The 22,494-nt window shown below is 33.4% G+C and overlaps 1 protein-coding gene across 2 annotated transcripts in view; it reads left to right on the forward strand.

Moving 5' to 3' along the window:
* The first annotated feature begins 17,385 nt into the window (after positions 1–17,385).
* NCOA2 (nuclear receptor coactivator 2) overlaps positions 17,386–22,494 on the forward strand; it is a 174,856-nt gene continuing 169,747 nt past the window's right edge. For both annotated transcript variants that reach the window (XM_004679812.2, XM_012723016.1), the window contains exon 1: positions 17,386–17,444. The gene's annotated coding sequence lies outside the window, so the exon portion shown is untranslated. The remainder of the gene's footprint in view (positions 17,445–22,494) is intronic.

Here is a 22,494-nt window from a genome sequence, read left to right on the forward strand (position 1 = left end):
TGTATATATGTACATTTATATAGAAATTCTTTCAATTTCATCATTTAAATTTTTTTTCCCTAAAACTTCTCAAAGATAAACTCATAGGCTCATACCAAGTGGTAGAGAGGTTAGAGGTAGTTTGGTAGGTGTTGTTTATGGAGTGAAACAACATTAGACCCATATAATCAATGATTTACCCATTGTTTTATAGGAAACTGGTGCTGCTAATAAAAAATTTGGTATATCAAATAATCGCATGGTTTCATCTTATTAAATTCATATTAGGCTGTTATCACCCTAATATCTTTTCAAAACTTTCCAATTTTATTGTTTCCTATTTCAGATAATTTTCACCATGAAAATTATTTATGGTTCATCCTATGTTGATGTGCTTTCTTACTGTTGCTTCATTCCATATTCAAATTATAATTTGTAATTACCTCCCATCTATTAGTCATCCATTATATTGTCTCCTGTTTCTAAAACATAACAAAACTGACTGACTCAAAGCTTTTTTAATTGATGTCAATTGTCCACTGACCACTCCACATTTTTAGCCAACTATCATACTAAGAAATGTTATATTTTGTCTACATATTTCTTTAATTTCTTCTTCTTTTTTTTTTTTAGAAGATAAGCTTTTTGAGGGCAGAGGCTACATTTGATTATTGGTTTGTGTACCAGTTTCTAATATACACTGTATACAAATGAAATAAAAATATTTGCTAGTTGACTAGCTGTTAAGAAATTGTTTTCAGTTTCCTAAAGTGGTTAACATAGTTTGAGTCGTTTATCTGTTAGTTAAATCTGACTCAGTAATTGGCAGTCTTTGTGCTTCAAGTTGTGATGGAATACCTGCTTGTCTCTCACTATCATCAACAGTGTACCTAATGGAAGAGTCTTAATGAAACAGTCTAATGACAAATATTGTTTGGATTTTGCAGAACCTAGAAGTGCAAATCTAAAAACATTTTTGAAACAGAATCTTTGAAATATTTCTGAAGGTTCTGAGCATTTCACTTCTGTGACTCTTAATAGGGGTTGCTTGATCTCTCAGGCTTCCATAATGATTATAGTAATTGCTGTAATTATTATGTACTTACTTCAGGCCAGGCCCTTCCATATGTGCTTTACATATGTTTCTTATTTTCTTAAAAATTCATCTTGGTATATATTATTTCCACTTTATGGTTGAAGAAATTAAAGCATAGAGAGGATATTTGTTTATCCAGGGTCACATATATAGTAACAGCAGAAGTTAATATTTGAACTGTGGTCTGTTGAATTCCCAGACTTATATGAATCTTGTTGTCTTAGTGTCTCTCAGGGATGAGAATACTAGAAAAAAAAAAAAGCTGTACTGAAACCAAATAATCAAGCTACCAGTTAACATTTTGAACACTGGTAAATGCTTACATTGTTCTTAGAGTATTGCTTATAATCATACAATAATTAGTGTCTTGCTTATAGAAATCTTTCGTTTTCAGAACTTGTAAAGCATATTGCTTTCTAAGTAAAAATGGAGCTCAGAACATTTATCCCATTCGGTTACAATAATTGCTGCAGTTTCTCTTAAATACAAGTAATTGTTACAGTAGGAATGAATTTATATTAATAATCAATAAGACGTAGGCACACAATGGCTTTGTTAGGAGGATTTGTTAAAAATTGTGCCAAAAATACTGAAGTATCAAATGTCAGTACGCCTGGATTTAATGAAAAGCCTGATTTTCTTGAGGTGATATTAGATTATAATACTGTATAGGTTTCAGGTGTACAGTTTTTCACCTCAGCAACTGGAACATCACAGTATGCCAAACACCCGGTGTCCAGTCATTCACCACAAGCCTCTACCAGTCGCCTCCTTCCTCCTTCCCTTCAGGCAACTGAAGGGAAGTTCTAAGTGTGTCAGAGTCTAAGGGTTTCTTTTTTGTTTTGCTCCTCAGTTCCTTTTTTCCTCCTTATATTCCACAAAGGAGTGAATAAAAATACTATTTGTCTTTCTCCTTCTGAGTTATTTCATGTGGCATAATCCCCATTAAGGTGCATCTGTAAAGTCACAAATGACAAGATTTCATATTGTGTGTGTGTGGTTTTCAGTGGCGCGGTATTGTGTTGTGTCCATATGTCGCATCTTCTTAGTTCATTATTCTCCAGAACTTCGTTGTTTCCAGAGCTTGGCTATTGTGTGAATAGTGCTGTTATGAACATGAAGGGTAGGAGAACAGGCAGGCATAAATGAGTGTAAAACTTTCAAATTAGTGTAAAACTTGATTTCCTTAGTGCTATCCTTAGGTAGTTTATAGATAAATTTATTCATTTGATCACTTTATACCCCCTCCAGTCCTATTTTGCAATTTAAGGAAACATTATTTATATCTATATATCAAATTGATGGTTTAACCTAAAAAATGGTTTCGGTTCAGCAATAAAGAACTTCACACTTCATAGGGAAGGTGGCTATTTTGCTTCTGTTTGGTGAAGAATGGCTTAGTAAGATTACTTTGCTTGTGAGGATGACACTGGATGTAGCACAGCCAGCTCTTCAGTTATCTACTCAAATCTCTCTTGGATAAGTAATTTCTTAAATATTCTGAAAACAAAACCAGAGAGCTGCTTCAGAGAGTTTTGTGGCAATCGAGATAAAGTAGTTAGGAGTTGTTGGGGAAAATGTTTGGCTTCTTGGTCGTGTCATAGGGGACACTAAAAGGAAGGACTTGATAAAAAGTGCCTTTCAAGCCATGTAGAGAACAGGCCTAGAACTCTTATGACCAACTTCAGTCTCCAGAAATCAATGCAATTTTCTTTTTAACCATTTGGTGCTTTGATTTGAAGAGAATGCTAGACTCTTATTATTTATACATAGTGTATCAAAAGCAAATTTTACTCTAGACATACCTCTAGATTATTTCTGAAAGTGTGCCACATTATATAAATTACTCTCTCTACGTAAAAGTAAATTATAAAAGGCCTGCATTCAAAGCAATGTTTCTTTAGGATTTTTTCTATAAAAGTAATTATCTTTTTAAACAGTTTCTGGCTGCCTTACTATTATACTCCAAAAGGGCAGTGTTTCATAAGAATCAGATTAGGGATCAGTTCACTTTAGTCGTCAGACCTAATGATTTTTCTAACTATCTTGGTTCCTGTCTGGAAAGCTTTCAAGACCGCCAGCTGTGTGGCTTGTTTGAAAGCAAGAGGCAGGCATGTGGTTTATGCTATTAGTGTTGCAAAATCACTTCTTATGTAGAGAATCTTGCTTTTCTCCTGCCTCCTATTATTTGATTTTAAATTATTTTTCTTGTGGCTTTGGTTTGTGAATGTGTGCTCATTATTTCTTTTTCTTTATTCCTGTCCCTCCTCTCATACAGACCTTAAAGAAGGGAATAATTTGAGATATTTTTGTATGTGTTTGTATTGTCAAATTATATAGACAACTTCCCTTTTGTCTTACAGAAAATAAACCCAAGATATTTAAAATATTTGAATTCATTAATTTTAACTTTCTCCAGTTTCTTCATTGTTTTGGTTTAAATATATTGATAATTTTGTTGTAACTTAGAAGATGTAGACATCTGAGAACTTACCCACAGTGACATCATCCCTACACAAGCACTTTGAGTATTCAGTGTATTTTCTTTTGGGTCTCTAAGAAGTTATATTGTTTGTTTGTTTGTTTAAAGCTTTTACAGGCAATGAAATATAGATTGGAATTTTACCTTTTTAAAACCCTTTCTTTTCTTTAGAAGTGTAAATGCCCAAGGAAATAGCTGAGATAAAAGGGAAAGAAGCCCCAAATGGAAGAACTTTTATGTTATCAACAAGTTAGATGATGAGCCCTTTATAATCACTGTCAAATATCTTACCTGATTTTTCTAAGATAAAATCAAGAAGTAATTGTGAGGCACAGTGCTTTGTCCTGTAGAACATATCAAAACTTTTATTTCTTATCTATCAGTATCTTATTGAACTTGGAGATGTGGGTATTCAAATAAATGAAAAGGCTCTGATTTGTACAACTGAATAGTGTCATTTGGTTTAGGGCTTATCATTTCTGCCCTCTTTTAGATGAAAGGAATGATAACTTGAAGGAACTGTCCTCTGGAGAACATTAGGTTGAAGACTGGAACTGTTTTTGTAGTGTGCCTGAAGAAAATATATAAATGGAAAATGGCGAATTTCTTGACGTTAGAAGCTATGCTATTATTTATTATACAACTTAGAGAGTTAACAACTGCTTTCCTCATAGAGGCTTATTATATTATGGAGTTGGGTGGTTTCATTTATTTAATGTTACTGACCAAAAAAATGGTATGTTATTTTTGGTTTTGGGTTTGTTTTTTTCCTTAATTTAGCACTAGGAACCTAAGTTTATTTGTATAGAGGTGGCTTCTGCACATGAGCTGAAAAAATAAGATGACTGTAGATTGGTGAATCATAATTTACTTTGATGCTTTTTGTGATGCCCTGTGGTATTCCATACTTTATTTTAAAATATGACTTGTTGATGTGTTTGTGGGTAAGGAAGTGACTTTTGAAATTGACTCTGCATCTGAGAACTGTTTATGATTTTAGCAGAATTACCTTGTAAGTTCTGAATATAATGCAGTGTTTGTGTGTGGGGGTGGGGGGAAGGATAGGGAAGACTTATATGAACATTTAAAGATTAGGAAGAGCTGAAAAACTGTTTAAAAGTCTAGGGACACAAAAGCTTCTGTTCATAAAATTTTTTTTGGTATAGCTTTAAAAACAAATACATAACATTACCCTGATGTAATTTCTTTCATTTTTAAGCAAAAAATTGATTTGTAAATTATCTAAGTGTTCAGTTTCATACATATGAAGGGAAGGGTGAGGTTTAAGACTGGAACCCACAATCTCATTTTCTCAAAATAACTCTTTCATTCTCCTATACTACCACTCTTAAAGAGTTACAAGTCCTACCTTTTGCCTGAAGTAGTGTGGTAAGTTATACCTCTTTTAAAATACCATTACTAAAAACAGCTCAAGTTTCTAAGCTGTTGTATGTTTTCAGAAGTATTTGAAAGTATTTTGGGGCTTGCTAAACATTCTTGGGTGGAAGTAAAAAGAAAGTGGTTAATTTGTAGTAGCCAACTCAGTTATCTGGAGAAAGGGTTGAAAATGTCTGGCTTCTTTGGGAATTAAATTAATTCATCTGGTTTTATAAAATCACCAGCACAATATAAATTCCGATTAGCTCATTAGTCTTTGCCTTAGAATTTGCTATTTTATAAATAAGGCAAAAAAACATACTTAGTTACTTCCATGTTACTACTTACAGGTTAACTGGGGCTCGGTGATTAAGCAATTTGATTTATCCTTTACCTGCAATTTGCTCTTAATTTAGACACAAATCCCTCTACCAATTTTAGAAAGTTTGTGTTACTACCATAATGAATATTTGCCCCAATTACCTTTCTTTGTAATAATAATGTTCAAAGTGTTCACTTCCATCTGAATTGAGGTCTCCTCTCAGATCTGATTTAGTTTGATTATTGGAAGAGGCCTTTTAATATGATGCCATTTGTGTCATCGAGAGTATACTTTCAGACTCTGAGAAGTCTTTTTTTTTTTTAAACCATAGTCCCTCTATTACAAGTTGCTGTTGAAGAAAAGTCCAGTATTGCATTACCAGCTTTCCAGGAAAAACAAATAGATACAATGGCCTCTTAAATGTACAGAATTTAAAATGTGTCACCTTTTCAGAAAATATGCTTTGTGACTTGCAAGTCAAATAATTTCTTTAAAAATGTGCAGGAGTGTTTTCAAGATGAATCATTCCAACAAAAGTACTTTAAAATGTTAGTTGTTTTTTTTAAAGTCTGAAATGTATATGGACCAAAAATTTGTGAAATGCTACATTAAACTAAAAAATGTAGGTGTGTTGTTAATGCACAAATATTTAGAATTAATTTCACTGTAGATTTTTTTGTTGAGGAATATGCATTAAATTAAAAAACTTTAAAACTGTAATATTATTAAAACAAGCTAAAATTGTGTATTACCTTAGGGAATTTAAGACATATGATACTACATTTAATGAAACAAGTGTAGCTATTTAAAAATAGCACCATATTCCCCCTGCCCTTTTCCCCCAACACCCTTACTCGTACATCGTTTCTTTGTAGTTTTTGTGGATTTAGAAGTTGCTCTTTCTGGAAATATGAGCACTGAGCTGGGAACCAGAAGATCTGACATCTAGACCTTTTTATGATTTGAGTGACTTTAATCAAATCATACTACTTCACTTACCCTCCTTTTTGACATTTGCATAATGCGTGTAATAATTACAGACTGAAATCTACCACACAGAATTGTTAAGATAAAATTGCTGGAGATGTTTGAAATTCTGGGTCTGTTGTCTGCCTTTTAATTTAATTTAAACTGTTGATTATGTAGTTTTTATGGAAAAATTTTAAGAAGTATTAAGATGCTTATACATATTTCCTAATCCATAGATTCCCTGAAGTCAGGGCTTCTAAAGTGTAATACTAGAGAAATGTCACTTAATAAGCAAAAGCAGTACCTATCTTTAAACCCAAAGTGTTTAGACTAATGACTTTTTTTTTTTAATAGTAGAATTTTTTTAGAACCAAACTGAAATTTGGGGTGAGCATGCCACTCTTTCTTTTTGTCATTGAGAAAACTGAGACTTCGATCTGTAGAAATACTGGCCTGAAGTCCAGTTTGATATTCAGGTTAGATATTGTTGAATATCTTCTCCCAGATATTGTTACTTTTCATAATGAAGCCTGGTAGCATTTTAAAAGTCTTAGTTATGTTCTTGTTCTCTATTTGCTTTTGACTTTTATAGTATAATTTGCATAAAATATTAATAAATTAGTTACTAGCAATGAGATATATTTTTTAAAACTGTGTCAATTTACCATGTAATGGCCTGCAATTGAAATTATGAGAGAAAAGATAATCTCAGTCTATTGATAATTTAGATTACTGTTTCATTGTCACCTAATTTTGCCATCTTGACAATTGAAGCACATAAAAATTAGTAATATACCCTTACCATCAGACCTCTTCAGTATTTTGAAAAGAAAATGAGGCCAGGTATGTTTCTTTGTGACCACTTTTGAAATGGTTACCCTTCTCCCCCTCCCCCATCCATCAAATATTTACTAAGACAGAAAATAGTATAATTTTTGTTGGGTCCACTTGAAAAATAACTAGGAGAGGAATGTGTTATCAGTCAACACACATTTGTTGAGAATTTTCTACAGAAGCATTGTGCTAGGCGCTGGTGATTTTAAGACATACTGGAGTCTTTTTCCCAGGAGGCTACGAACATACTTATTACCATTTTATTCTTACATAATATGAGATCAAACATTTTCCTGTATTTAAAATTACGTGGTCGAATAATATTCTCTAGTGTGTTCTTTTTGGCTTCAAATGAAATTTGAATAGAGAAATATTGCAAATAGAAAAGTGTGAATAATTTTAGAACCCTGAGAAGAATATTATGAAAGGTTAAATTGTCTGTACTTTAATAAAAAAAAAAGCAGTTAAAATTATTTTAGTCTTGAAATAGTGTGTTTGTTTAAATGATAGCACACCTAGACAGAAATGTCTTGTTAAAACAACAGCTTACTAGTCACCTAACTCGCTTTGCCCAGGATTGTGAATGCAGAGAAGTACAAAAGATCTACCTGGCATATTTGTAAATATCATTTAAGTCTCTTTAACATGATACTTAATGAAGAAGTAAAGGAATAGTTATGTATACCTTGAACTTACAGTCTGAAATGAGAACCCAAACTTTCTATTAGATACCACAGCTAGCTAAAGCATGTTCAGATATTACACACTGCAAGTTTGTGGCATTTTAATTTAATCCTTACTTCATTCTCATAGAAGAACTCAAACCCCAAGTTACTCTGATACTTTGTGGTCTGTTTTGATTTGATTTGAATTGCTGTGTTATTTTTGTGGAAAACCTTAAAAAGTCCTTAAGAAGACTCTTTTGTAAATAGTATTTTAGTCTGTAAGTTCCATGAGTAGGTCTCACATTTTTTTTTTAACCCTCTACAGAATATAGACATTCCTATTTATAGGTCTTGATATTATAAATATTTGTTGGGTGAATAAATTTATGATTGTATTTTATGCATCATAAACCTCTCATATGTCATACTATTCTGGTTTCATGGTAGTCTTCCTGAGACATTTTTTATTTAAAGTCTGTATTACTATTTATGAAAAGCTATTAGTTTTTATTCTGATTATTGCTTTAAACAGCAATTTACTACTAAATCTCATAATGCTATGTGTTAGAAATTTGGAGTCATCATAGGGATGTTTTACCTCTGCTCGGTGATGTCTGTAGTCTCAGCTGGGGTGACCAGGAAGTACAAGGGGTCTGGCTAAATATCCCATTCTCTTTTTCACATGGGTATGCCAGGTGGATAAGTGGGACTCCCTCATGGTATGTTAGCTTCTAAGTAGTAGACATGTAACAGCTCAGGACTTTACCATCAGGGTTCCAAAGGTTCAAACTGAAACTTTAAGGCCCACAAATTCCAGAACATTGTTTCTGCCACATTGTATTGCTCAAGCCAATCTCTAGGCAACTCCAGTTTCAAGGGGTAGGTAATTATACTACATTTCTTAATGGGAGGAGTAGCAAAGAGTTTATTGCTGTCATTAGACTTCCACAGTTTCTGTTTCTGATGTATTGCTTGTCATCATTATTATTAACCTTATTAGGCTGTAGTTTATTCTAGGATGTTCAGCAAAATGTCTTCTGAAAATACTTAGGGATCATAGTACTTACTCTGTCTCCTTGTAGTTGAGGCTTGACTGCCTGAGTGCCCTTTGCCGTAGAGCTGAGAGTGAGGGGAGGAGGGGGATAGAGGTGTAGAGAGGTATAGAAATAAGAACCTGATGACTGGGAGTTTGTGGTCAAAGTTAATTTTTCCTATCATGGCAGAGAGGAGTATGTCTCTGTAGCTCCTTCCCTACACACACACAGTTTCATAGTATGTAAGCCACTGATACTTAGAAATTTTGATTTCATGTTAAAAATCTATCCCTATTCCCCCATCCTGAAATGGATAAAATTTTCATTTTTTCAAGTAATTACATGGGAAAAAAAGGCCATCTACTATCCCCACCATTTCAGAAAACAAAAGCATGATTTAACCCCCACAAATAGCAGACTCATACAGTTCTAGTAATAAAGGAAAATACTCAAAATTAATAAAAATTAAGTCTTATAGAACAGAGTACTACATATCTTTTCTCTTTGGTGTTAAAACTGGAGAAATGTTATTCCCGAGCCACACTCAGACCATGTTTTGGTAACCTGTGGTGTAAAGGCCTTCCTTGATTTTTCAGAAGTTTTAAAAATAAAAATGCTGCATCTATGATTTCTGAACCCACATTTATTGCCATATTTTGTATATAATGGAAAAATTAACTGGAGTGGTGGCCCTTGAAAAACACCCATTTAGTATTTACTGTATTTCCCTTTATTGCAGAAATTTTTAGATAAAACAAAATTGATTTATAAAACAAAATGGTTTACTAACTAAATATAATCAAATTGCCATATCAATAAGATTCATATCTCCCCCATTATTTTTCTTTACTTAAACTTGCTGAAAATTTTGTTCCTCGATACTTGATAGCAAAGACTTTAAAATCATACTGGCCTTCATCCCAGTTTTCACCACAAGTGTCAATAGAGAAATTAAATGGCCATCACTTGGCAGCTATATAATGGTCATCCATATGATTCAACATAGCCATGTGTTAAGCATTTTTATATTGTCTTCAATATGAAAATAAAAGTTCATGGTGTTTGTATGTGTTCTAGGACTTTTGAGGTCCCTAGTTAGAGGGAAAATTAAACTCTAGGTAGGTTGTTTTCCTAGCTGTCTTGACATCTCTCACTTAGGTTTTAGAATTGTTTCATTTTCTTTTTTAATGCAATTCCTGTGTCAGATAAGTTCTTTTTTTGTCATAGCCTTTAAGTTTTTTTTTTTAAGATAATATAATAGTTTATTTTTACATCATTTTCCATTTCAGTTGTAATACCCGTGGGCTTCCCAGCACCAAATCATCCGTGTGCCATCACCATAGTTCAGTGCACTTTCCGCCCCAACCATTTTTGATCCCATTCCCCACTCCACCCCTGTAAAATGTCTCTAGTATATAGACATTTTCCCCTAGTCCTTTTTACTCTGCTATGAGTGAAACCATTTGGTATTTTTCTTTTTTCTTTCTGGCTTAGTTCACTAAGCATGATCCCTTCCAGCTCCCTCCATATTTGCTACAAAAGGCATGTGTTTATCTTTTTGATTGCTGAGTAATATTCCTTTGTGTATATGTACCACATCTTTTTAATCCAGTCATCTACTTTTGGGCATTTGGGTTGATTCCATGTCTTTCCAATTGTAAATAAACCAGCAGTAAACATGGTGGTTAGGTGTCTTTTTTGAACAATGTTTTTGGGTAAATACCTAGGAGTGGGATTGTGTCATATGGAAGCTCCATTTTTAGCAGTCCGAGAAACCTCCAGTTTTCCATAGGGATAAGACAAGCCAATTTTTGAAGAATCTTATTCTTAAAATGTTTTTCAGTGATTCATTGTGTTGTATCTTTTGAGTGAACTAATGCTGTGGCTATTTTGTAATAGCTGGGTGTTAGGAAGCATCTCGTGATACTAAAATGGGGGGAGGAGCAATGGGAGAGGCTGGATCACCTTGTGAAAACAAAGGAATAGAGTCTGACAGAAGGAACTGAGATAGCAGCCACAGGGTAGGGTACCTAGATTCTAGAAGACCTAGATTCTACTAGCTGCATTTCCTCTTGCTTTAACTCCAGTGAATTGCTTAGCTCCTCTGACACTTTTTCCTCATTTACAAAATGAAATTGATAGATGCCTGATTTCAGGAAATATTAAAAATAATATTAAAAATAGCTAAATGTAAAATGATGTAGTTTGTAGCAGAATACTGATACCTGATACTATATGTTTAGGATTTTTGAATGCTCATCTCTAGATCCTTCAAGTTTTATTTTTATTTTGTATTGTTACATATTTTATATATATGTTTTAGATTCAGCAACAAAATTATAAGCCTCTCTCATACCATTTTTTGTGTACATAATACCCTTCTCTGATAGGAAGGTTGCCTCATATTTGATGATTTCCATAGGAGTTAGTTAAGATATGATAAGGCTAACATTTCAGTATAAAATTTGTTCCTGGATTCATAGAAACTCCATTAGTCAGCTGACTGGGAGAAAACTATCATTGTCCTTAGAGGTTTAAATTCTTTAAATTTCTGCTTTCTGTCTGTGAAACTGAGTAATTGAAAAAGATTATTTCTGAATTTATTACAGATAAGCTTTCAGTCAAATAAATGCTGTTGCCGTAGGGTCTAGTTTTCTCTAGTAATCTGCAAAATTCTCACCAGAACCTACACATATAAAAAATTAAAAATTGCATTAATTTCCAACAGAATAGGAAACCCTATAGCCCCACACAGTGAGTCAAATTTCTTATTAAATTATCTTTTTTTTTTATAATATTTCTCCTGAGTGTCAACTTGGCTCATGGGCCCATTCAGTGAAATAAGCAGTCAAACTACGAGAAGAATTTGACCAGGCACTTCCTGTGCTCTATGCGTAAGTGCTTCACTTTGCAGACTCCAAAGTTGTATACCTTCTCTACTGGTTGTCTAGTGCTTGTTTTGAAAATGCTTACCATGTTCTTCCTAGAATTCTGTAAAATACTGATATATTAATTGCATCATAAGAAATTGTAGTTTTACTCAAAGCAAATACTTGTCTGTTATAATGCATATTCTTGTTCATGTGAATTTTTTTCTACTTAAAAAAAATACTGTTCTTGCGGTGCTTGTTACTTTAAAATAATATTTTGTTTTGTTTTGTTTTTTTGGTGTATTGACACTAGTTAGTAAGCAAGCAGAGTAGTAAGAATATAGGGTATAGAGGCAGGCAGACATGGATTTGATATCCAACTCTATCACATTTTCTTTGACTTTTGACAATTTGTGTTACTTTTTCTCAGTTGTAAATGGGTATCTACAACATCTTTTTCTAAGAGGACACTTTATCTTTTCTATAGTGTGTGTTTAAACATTTGTTTCCTTTATTTTGTTGAATAATGATAATCTTAATGTGCTCATTTTCTTTTGAAATACATGGTTTCCCTGTCAGAATCATTTGGGGGAAGAGAACTATATCCAGCGGTAGAAACTCAAAAAGAGCTTTTGGTGAGCTGAAGGTTAGTGCTGGTTCTGGGGAATTACTTGAGGCTCTTGTAGGTGTTTGGGTGTTAAAGACCACCCCATCTTACTAACCCTTCATTGTGTATACACTTTTGACATTACTTTTTGTTCATTCCCATTTGTTGCCCCGTAGTCTCAGGTGAGTATTTTACAGCAGTATCTACTTTGTATTCAGGTATACTGAAAAATGGCTTAGCAGCACTAGTCAGGGAGAAAAAAAATCTAAGGAGAAAGCAAATTTCTGAGAGGAGTTCACTGTCCTATTTCTGCTCCTCACAGGGAATCTGTTTGCTATGTTAATATATGTGAAGGTGGTCATTTCTTACAGGGAAAAAATAATCATAGTATGTTAACAGTGTTCTAATTTTGGAGATGGTCAGGTTGACTGTTACCAATTATGTTAAGGGACTACATTAATTTTTGACAACTAGACTTAAAAAGTTCTGTATTGTAAATAATGATGTGGAATATTGATGTAGGTCTAAGATAGCAGGATGTCATCTCTTCTAAAACCCTCTATGTAATATAAGTAGCAAAAGGAATGTTGTAGAGCAATGGAGGGACATATCCCTGAGTTTTTAATCTTTTTTAAAAGATTAATTTCTGCCAGGTAATTTTTCTTTTTCTGTAATTATCATATCGTGATTCTTTTGGCTGAGTGCCCTATTTAAAGAACTAGGACTTCTGCTGGAACAGTGTTTAAAAATCACTAGTCCAGTAGCCGATTTCCTTCTTAAAGCTACATGAAACCTTATCCTTACCCTCAAACTTGCAGTATAAAAAGGAAGATAAATTTTAACGTAAGGTAATAATGATAGTAATCCTTATTTCCTATTCATTTGTCAACACTTTAACTTTCATCATTCTGATTTATATCTTATCATTCCAAAGAGACTTTTTTTAGGAAGGTCATTAGCAGTTTCTGCTGGCCAAATCAAGTAGGCTTCCAATTCTCAGTAGCATTGAACAGTGTTGACCGCTCTTTTTGGAATTATCTCCCCTCAGATTCTATAGTGCTTGTCTTTACTGGCTTTCTTACTGTTCTTAGTTAATTTTTTCTCATTCTCCTTGGGCATGGTTCTATATAATTTTTTTTCCATATAATTTTTAACTATAGATGATCACTAGGGTTTAATCCCAGTCCTTTGTTCCTTACATCTTCTACCTTAAGAGAACTTAACTGTTTCTATGAATCTCAGTGCTATTTTCAATTTAGTCACTCCAAATTTTTAATATCTTTAGTCCTATTATAAATTTGAGCCTTTTTACATTCATTTACATATGTGAGGTCAATTTTTCTTCTGGTCTGTCCTTGGGCAAGAATACTATTTTTTTTTTGGAGAATTGGTGTTTTATAATTGTTGCTTTACCATACTGCCTGTGAACATGATGACTGAAAGACTAAATTAAAAGGAATAGTCAGTGAGATCTATGAATTTGATAGGTATATAATTTTCCATTATAAAATACATCTCAACTGTGAATGCATACCTACCTATAACTAAGGAATTTTAGAAATGAACATACATCCATTTATATCTGTTTTAGTTATAACTAGGAATTTTTTTTAAAGATTTATTTATTTGTGTATATAGAACTGGGGTACAGGCCAGAGGCTCAGAGGCAGCGAGAGGCTTCACCAGAGACAGAGCGGGGAGCAGAACAGGCCGACTGACGAAGTACACTGCTGAGGGGAGCAGCGGGAGGGTCAGGAGAGGTCTGCCAAGCCATGTGGTCACCTCCAGGGCAGGTGGGAGTCGAACTCATGCTGAAGTGGCTTTAGTTTCTTAGTGCTGCGCTTTTACCCGGTGCGCCACCAGGAATTTTTAAAAATATTTTGTATTAATGAAAAGATTAATTTTACTTTTGGAAGCATTTTACTAAATTGAATTAAAATAACAAAAGGACTTCTTAAGATTGACTTTCAATTAACTTTAAGCACCATTTTAGAAAAATGAAGATTTCTCAGTGAATTAAGTTATATGTATAATGCACAAAATGAATAGTTTAAAAGAATAATTTGAAGGATAGTTAATGTTTATGTATAAGCTATAAGATCTAAATGTCTTATCAAAGCAGTCTGACAAATACTGCTGACCCTTTTAAAAAAATACTTTAGAAAATGAAAATTACTTGTTATAGATGCATTAGTTAAGAATCATTGTCTACACTGGTGGTAAAGCCCTTTAAACAAAGAAAAAAATCATGAACTTGTCTGAAGTACATTTAAAAGTTAATCAGTTAATTCATAAATTATTCTTCTGTGGTCTAGATGCTGTTTTTAGCACCATCAACTTAATGAAGAAGATTTTTACTCTGCAAACCTAACATACATTCTTGACATTATTAAAACTTTTGTAAAATAATGGCATTGGGATTTTGATAATATAATTTCTTAAAATGCATATTAAAACTCTTTTAGGACACTTGCATTCCAAGCTCCCTAACTGGCTTGATGACTTAGGTGGTATGTATTTTAGAACATGAATTATGGCAATTATAGGGTGTCCCCTTCTGGTTAGTCATCTCTTTCCAATAAATAGCACATATGATATTCTCTTGATCAAAAATAAAATTGGTTATTCAACTGGCAAATATATTTTCATTTGTGTACAAACAATTATGTAGTGGTGATGGTGTTCTCAGAGGGTGACAACTTTAAAAACATTGTTAATCTATGTTCAGTCTTAGGAAAATGTAAGGTCAGGATTTCATTAACAGCGTCAGCCATTGGTGGATGATGTAGGGGATATGCCTTGCTGTTTTTGTTTGTATGATACTGAAAACATCAAGGCAGATTTCAGGTTGAACATATTTCACAATATACTTTTTCAAACCAAGTTGCCAAAAATGCTATCATGATCAGAATGGTGTTTTTCACAATGGTGGTGTGGGAAGAATTTGTGTGAATGTTGCAGTTAGACTTGCCTTAAAATACAGGCTTTACCACTATATTAGCTCTGTGACCTTTGGCCAGATACTTCACTTCTCAGCTAAATTTTTGTATCTACAAGATGCCTCCATCTTGTAACAGTTACAGTAACAGTAACTCATAAAGTTGCTAGGAAGACTAAGTCAGGCAATACATATCAGGCCTTCCACCCAGTGCTGTCACAAAACAAGCATTCAATAAATAATAGCTATTGACACTGTTACTGGTGGTGTCGGTGGGTTTAAAGAGCAAAATACAGCCTGTCTCTTACCCAAGTAGTTATAATGTGCTCTTTTAGCCAGTGTTACAGATGTTGCTTCATTTCCTTTCCAGCTTACTTTGCTTCTTCTGCTCCTGACCATTCATGTTTTTAAAAAAAAAAAAAGTACACTGCTGAGGGGAGCAGCGGGCGGGTCAGGAGAGGTCTGCCACGCCATGTGGTCGCCTCCGGGGCAGGCGGGAATCGAACTCATGCGGAAGCGGCTTTAGTTTCTCAGTGCTGTGCTTTAACCTGCTGCGCCACTAGGGAGGGCCTTAAAATTTTTTAAACATTTTCATACCTTGTATTTTCTTTAGTATAGATACATACAGCACATGTATCATGTTATGTTAGTATATTTATAAAAAACATCTGTATACTGTAGATGTTGTAATAATAGTTTAATATCATCACTCTTGCTAATACTGCAAGTTGTAGCTCATGAAATTGCATAGTGTGATGTCCTTGAGCAAATTAGTTGGTGGTATAGAATTATAATGGGCTTAAGTAGTCTAGTATAATGAATACATTTACCCCATTAGTTCTAGAAAAAATTGATGCCTTCTATTGCATAACAGTTTATTGAATAGTATTCACTGACTGCCACTTGAGGAGAACCCATTTGTTTTACTTACTGTGATAACTTCTTATTTGCATACAGATTTCCTTTTGTTTTTCATGAATCATCCCTGAATAATAACCTCCCTGCATTTCATTAAATATCATGCTGTCCAGACTGATCAGGTCCTTGCCAAAATCAAAATGCAGTTTTTTTCTATTTCTTTCCCATTCAGCCCACTCAGATTATGAAATCAGATCTTTTGGGTGTCCTAAAAATATGGTAACATATATTAAATTAAATTTTTTCTACTATTAAGTTCTATTTATTCTTCTACAGACTAAAGGGAGTTTGAGTCTTAAGAGTTAATACTGTTTTAAGTTTGAAAATGAACCCAAAGTTTGATTGGTGTCACCTGAGGAAAGAAAAATATAATCTATTAGCTCAGTTACAGAACAACCCCTGAAATTGCTTAAATCTAGTAGTAGTCAATAGTTTTTTTAAATATTAATGTAATTAGTAACAGTAATGTTACTAGTAGTAATCAAGCAATTTTAATTGGCTCCATAAAACAAACAAAAGTAGTCACCATTAATAAACATAGACAATAGTACATATATATTACTATAAGCACACAATTCTTCTATTTGTGTTCCGCACTCTGTTTTGGAAACACTTCTTTGTTGCAATGAAAGTGATTATTGTGTGGATCAGAGAAAATGCTACAGGATCCTCATACTTAAGCCCTTTCTTCTGAAAGATAGAGGCCCTGAAGAAACTTGGTGAGTTGTTGCCGAAATGTGGAAATGTTCAGTTCTTCCTTTTTTGGTGCACATTTGCACTTGTTTTAAACAATTGTGACATAGGCTTCAGTACTTGTGGGCAGTATGGTTCAACCCTAAACCCTAAATCATAACAAATCATGAACAATATGTGAAATATATTTGTTTATTAAACACATGTTTATTGGAAGTTGTTTTACTATGTGCTAGGCACTAGGCTAGCCATAGGAGTGTGGAAATGGGCTGCATAGGTCTGCTTTTACTCAGCTTCAGTGCTAGTTGATTAGACAGGCAGCTACAATAAAGTGTAATAAGTGTCATGACAGGAACTCAAAATTTGTGGTGTAGATGCCTCATAATTCACAATGAAATTCATAATTCAAATGAAATTAAAATATTTTAACGTTATCTTGTATAAACAGTAATACAGCAAGTCTGTCTGATTTACTGTACAATTTAATGGAGACATGTTATTAATGGGTATTACTTGTATACTGGTTGTAGAAATAAAATCCACTGTAATGAATCTAATGGGGTTCTGCATTTTAAAATTCATGTGTGTTTGTTTATATTTCAGATTTCTCTTCGATTTGGCGACAAATTTATAGATATTCTACCCTGTGTACAGGCACAGGTGAGTGAAATAAAAACCTTTCTGTTGGAATATTTTAAGTAAAATCAAATGTTTGAAAATCATTATAGTTTAGCAAAGTTATATATAAATAAGTCAATGAAATATATTTTGTCTGCATTTTTGAGAGTTGTCTATGACTGTTTTGGAAATGATATTTGAAAACAAAGTGACCTATCAGTTTTATCTGTTGTTACGTTTAACCATTATATGAGATAAATGACATTTCATAACTTGACAAGATGTTTCCATTTATTTTATGTGTAAAAATATTTTAAATAGCTGCTATAGGTTTTGAAAGTATATTTCTATCTTTTGGGTTTTTTAAATGTAATGAGCAAGCATTCCTTCTACAAGCAGTCTGAAACAGCTTCGCAATCATTTCTTATCATACAACCTTCATTATTTTTATTATGAAATTCTTTATTATCTGATATTTATTTATAATCTTCCCTACTAGAATTAACTCCATTAACACTGACACCATTTTTACCTTGCTAAATATCCCTAACTTTTAGGATAGTGCCCAGTATATAGGAAAGATTTGAATGAATGACTGTTAAAGCAATTACTGGATAGTAAGAAATGAGTTTGTTTATATTCAATCATTGAACTCTGCATCTGATAATACAAGCTAGAAATAAGCTTATGCTTATTTTGAAGTATGAAATTAATTCACATGATATACTTAAAAGTATGTAACTCTTAAAATGATAGGAGAAATTGGCCCTCCCTGGTGGCGCAGCGGGTTAAAGCACAGCACTTAGAAGCTAAAGCCACTTCCTCATGAGTTCGATTCCCCCTGCCCCTGGAGGTGACCACATGGCGTGGCAGACCTCTCCTGACCCACCCGCTGCTCCCCTCAGCAGTGTACTTCATTGATCTGCCTGTTCTGCTCCCCACTCTGTCTCTGGTGAACCTCTCGCTGCCCCTGAACCTCTGGCCTGTACCCCAGTTCTATATGAACAAATAAATAAATCTTTAAAAAAAAAAATGATAGGAGAAATTTCCTGTATTGTATATCTTATGTATTCACATGTGACTAATCAGTGTAGAATCCAGTGGCTAATCTTCCAGTTCAGAATTCAATTTATCACTGTCTCAGAAGTTTCTTATAATCCAGTAATTGGAATACCTGACAGGTGTGACATCTTTTCACCCCTTACTGGATCTTGCTACCATATTGAACCACATTTTGTGATATCTTTGTAAAGAGCAAAGTAGATTTGAAAGTTGTCTTGGTTTTAAATAGGAAAGCGAAATAAGTAAAACATATCGTACTACCTGTCACTATATAAAACTTTTGATTACTTTTCTGTTTCTAGTTTGGGGAATGTTTTTCTTTTTGTAATCTTCTTGCCCTCTATATTGATGTTTGAATTCATTATCAAAGATAACAGTAAGCATAAGCTACTATTTCCTTGTGTCCTTAACAATTTACTTTAACCATTCTAGGATATTCATGGTGGTTACTAGGTTCTTAACTTCTTGTTTTGTTTTTGTCTATTTACATTTTTCAGCCATTGTTATTTTCTGCTACCATTATGAGATTTCATTTAATGAAAGAACCAACTCTGACCTTCTGATTTTTTTTTTAAGTAAAATTCTAGGAATTATATAGCATTATCTGATTCACATCTCAATTACAAGTGCAACTTGCGGAGATAGATATCTTTGATAAATCTAATAATGGCAGCTTCTACTTATTACTCTCTCACTGTGTGAAAGGCATATAAGTGCTTTTAGTTATCTTCAGAATAGGATAAGGAAATTGAAACTTATAGAGGTTAAGTGACTTTTCCCAGGCCATATCAAGTAAGTGGCGCTTTGCCACTCTAAAGACTTTGCTCTTAACCACTGAGCTCCATGTTCTTACTCAGCAGTTGATGATAGGTATAATATATGAAACTCATATTTATATTTGAGGGCTTTGAAAGTCAAGCTTTATTTGACTTGTGTTTCATTAGGAGATCTTAACTTCTAACCTTTATTCCCAACTCAGAAGCATAAGGATCATTTGACTTAGTGACTATCTAAAGAATTTAAAGTTCCATTCTAACTTACTCATTTCATGCTCACTTTTCAGGGGACAGGTAGTGAAAAACCCTTTGGATTCTTTTTCTGTTATAAACATCACACGCATGATTTAGCATTCTTTCTTTCTTGGAATAATAGAAATTTTAGGTTACATGTGGCATGTGTGGTTTCTTGATACATCATTTTTCTTATGGAAAATAGGTTTATGAAGTTGTAGAACTATTTAGAAACCATATCTTGGAAGGTACAATAATTTATTTCTGTGGGGAAAAATTTAATTATATAAGAAATGAAGTGGCATAGCTTTGAAGTAAAGTGGAGTTGAGTTGGTCAAATAGAACTTTAGCTTTCCTTACTTAATTTTCAAGGCCAAGTAGGATATATAATTGTACAAAAATATTTTGGATCTTAACCATATAATATTATGGACAAAAAAAGTTCTTGGAAGCACCTTTGTTCAGTATATCTTAAAATAGTTATTTGCAAGCTTGGTTAAACTTCCTCACATTTTATAAAAACAGGTTGTATTTGAGTATTAATGCAAACTCTAGATCTGAGTATATGGGAAAGAGAATTCTATAGTTTAAACAAAAAGACAGAATTTATTTAGTAGACTACAGTTCTCTTCTTAACCTATAGCTAGATCAGTATTTCCATGTCATCCTCATACTTTCAGCTTTTTTAAAGAAGCGATTAAATTTCTTAGAATTGTCAGTTCTAACAGGAGCAAAAGCTAGAGAAATATGTTTGACACATAGCCTTACTGTAATTTTTCCTTGACTGTGGAAAGCTGAGCTCATGTGAATTCTTAAGTAACTTGGATTCACTTGTATGTTCATTTTCTCTATGCTTGAAGTTTTGGGGTAGGAGATAAGGTAGAGATGGGTAGGTGAAGAATTATTCACACCTATTTGGTAAAACACAGTTATTCAATGCTGAGATACATAGAAGTTCTACACAGTAAAATAAAGCACAGTACATGTCTTGTGATATTAATATACTCTTTGTTGTTTTATACTAAATGCTAAATATTTAGTTATATTAAGCATCAAGACATAAATTATGCACCCATTCATTATGACATTGTTGAAAGTACATTTCAAATGACTATTTGTGAAATTCTAAATATCCTCTTTATTCTTAGATATGAGAAGATTTCTGTTTAAAAATCTGATTTAACTGAGAGACATGTATATACCTGTGAAATGGACAGTGTGTACGGAGCTACGGAATGAAGGCCTAGGTCACTGTCCACTGAAAATCAGTGTTAATCTAAACAAAAACTTAGTATATTTAAATGTCTTTTGCTTTGGGCAATAGGTGCTACCATTTGTTTGTATCACTACTTTTTTGGTGTTTGTTTCAAATGTCTCAGCATGATAAGCTGGAGAAGAAACAAATATTTTAACAGTTGACAAAATGCCCTCAGTCGTTTATTCCAATTGGAGCCCTGCTCCATATTCCCTGGATAGAAAGAGTCCTCTGGGGTTCTGTTGAGCTGTTGAACTCAGTACAAAATAGGGTAGTAGGCAGATCAATAATGTCCTTGACACTCATTGGGAAACTATTTGACACACCAGTTTTTAAAGCATTTTTACTATGTTCTTTCTCTTTTCTCACTTTTTTTACACACACTAGTGTAAACAGATATGCTAATTTTCCCTATAGAATGAAATTCATTTTCAATAACTCTCCATTCTCTCTTCTCCTTTCAGGTTATTCTTCTATCCTTATCTTCCTTTAGAAGTGCTTAGTATTTCCATTTCTGTAGCTATACTAAATGCATTGGAGAATATATAGAATACTTAGAGAAATTCAAAGAGTACAATAAAAAATATGAAATGCAACTCCTGATTGAACACTCATCACTTATTCACTATTTTACTTCGGATTTCTATTCTTTTCATTTAAAGAAAAAAACTACGTATTGATTTCTGAATGATATGTCTATTGCTATGAAAAGTTTTAACCTATTCATAATAATAGAGCTTAAGGCAGTAACCAAAACTGTCTGTCATAAGTAAATGTTTTGTTTACATGGCTTTAAAAGTGCTTTCAGAGTGTGTTTCTGGGAAGGGGTGCTATGTGTTTAGTGAGGTTGAGACAGAGTCCGCAAGGTCTTCATTTAGAAACGACCACATTGTTATTTCTGTAGGTACATACAAGCAAAGTGATGTTATTTTAGTAAGCATACTATGCTGCCGAAGATCAGAAGTATAGGAGGACCTGATTTTTCTGGTGAATCCAATATTGGTCAACAATTGCAAAATAGTTTGTTGGGTTTTTTTTTGTTTTTTTTTTTTTTTGGTGAGTTTTATTAGCGGAAGTAGCTCTGGAAGTCTGGGTTCTCAGCTGTGCCTTTCTGTACTGTAAGAAAGGGTTTATGAGTACGTGGGAATGAGAAGTGGCTTGAGATTATTAATAAATTGTGTGTATTTGCCTGCCCTTTTTTGTTAATGGCTTTAGATTTTAATTCAAACTCGTGTTTTATGTTTGCTGTGTAAAGGAGTTGCTTGCTTTCAGGGGAAGGTCTGTGACAGAATTTCATGTAAGTGCTACCATAGTAACGAGAAATACATGGCATTTGATTGGGGGTCAGTCAGTAAAATTTTTAGCTATACTGATCACTTTCACTTTGGAAGGAAAGTGCCAAATATGTTATTTTCTAGACAGGTGTTGAACTTGAGTCAGCTGACATTGCACAGATACTCTTTAAAGATAAAATAGCAAATAAAATCAGGCTGTTTCCATTAAGCACCTCATAGTTTAGTTTTGAAATTCAAATTATTTCTGTCACTCTCAGCTATTTCCAACCTCTAGATATAAGGAATAAATTAAACATTTTTTTATGAATTCTTATCCATAAAATTAATTAGGCAGGCTTTCTTCCTCTTCTCAGTTCCCTTCTCTTCTCTCTTTCCCCTATACTCTTTGTTGTTTGTTTCCCCTAGTCCTCCCCACTTTTCCCATTCTACTCCATTCTTTGGCATTAGGATCTAGATGACTCATACTTTTT

Source organism: Condylura cristata, unplaced genomic scaffold (assembly GCF_000260355.1).
Source record: "Condylura cristata isolate star-nosed mole 26May11 unplaced genomic scaffold, ConCri1.0 scaffold00009, whole genome shotgun sequence".
Classification (NCBI taxonomy): domain Eukaryota; kingdom Metazoa; phylum Chordata; class Mammalia; order Eulipotyphla; family Talpidae; genus Condylura; species Condylura cristata.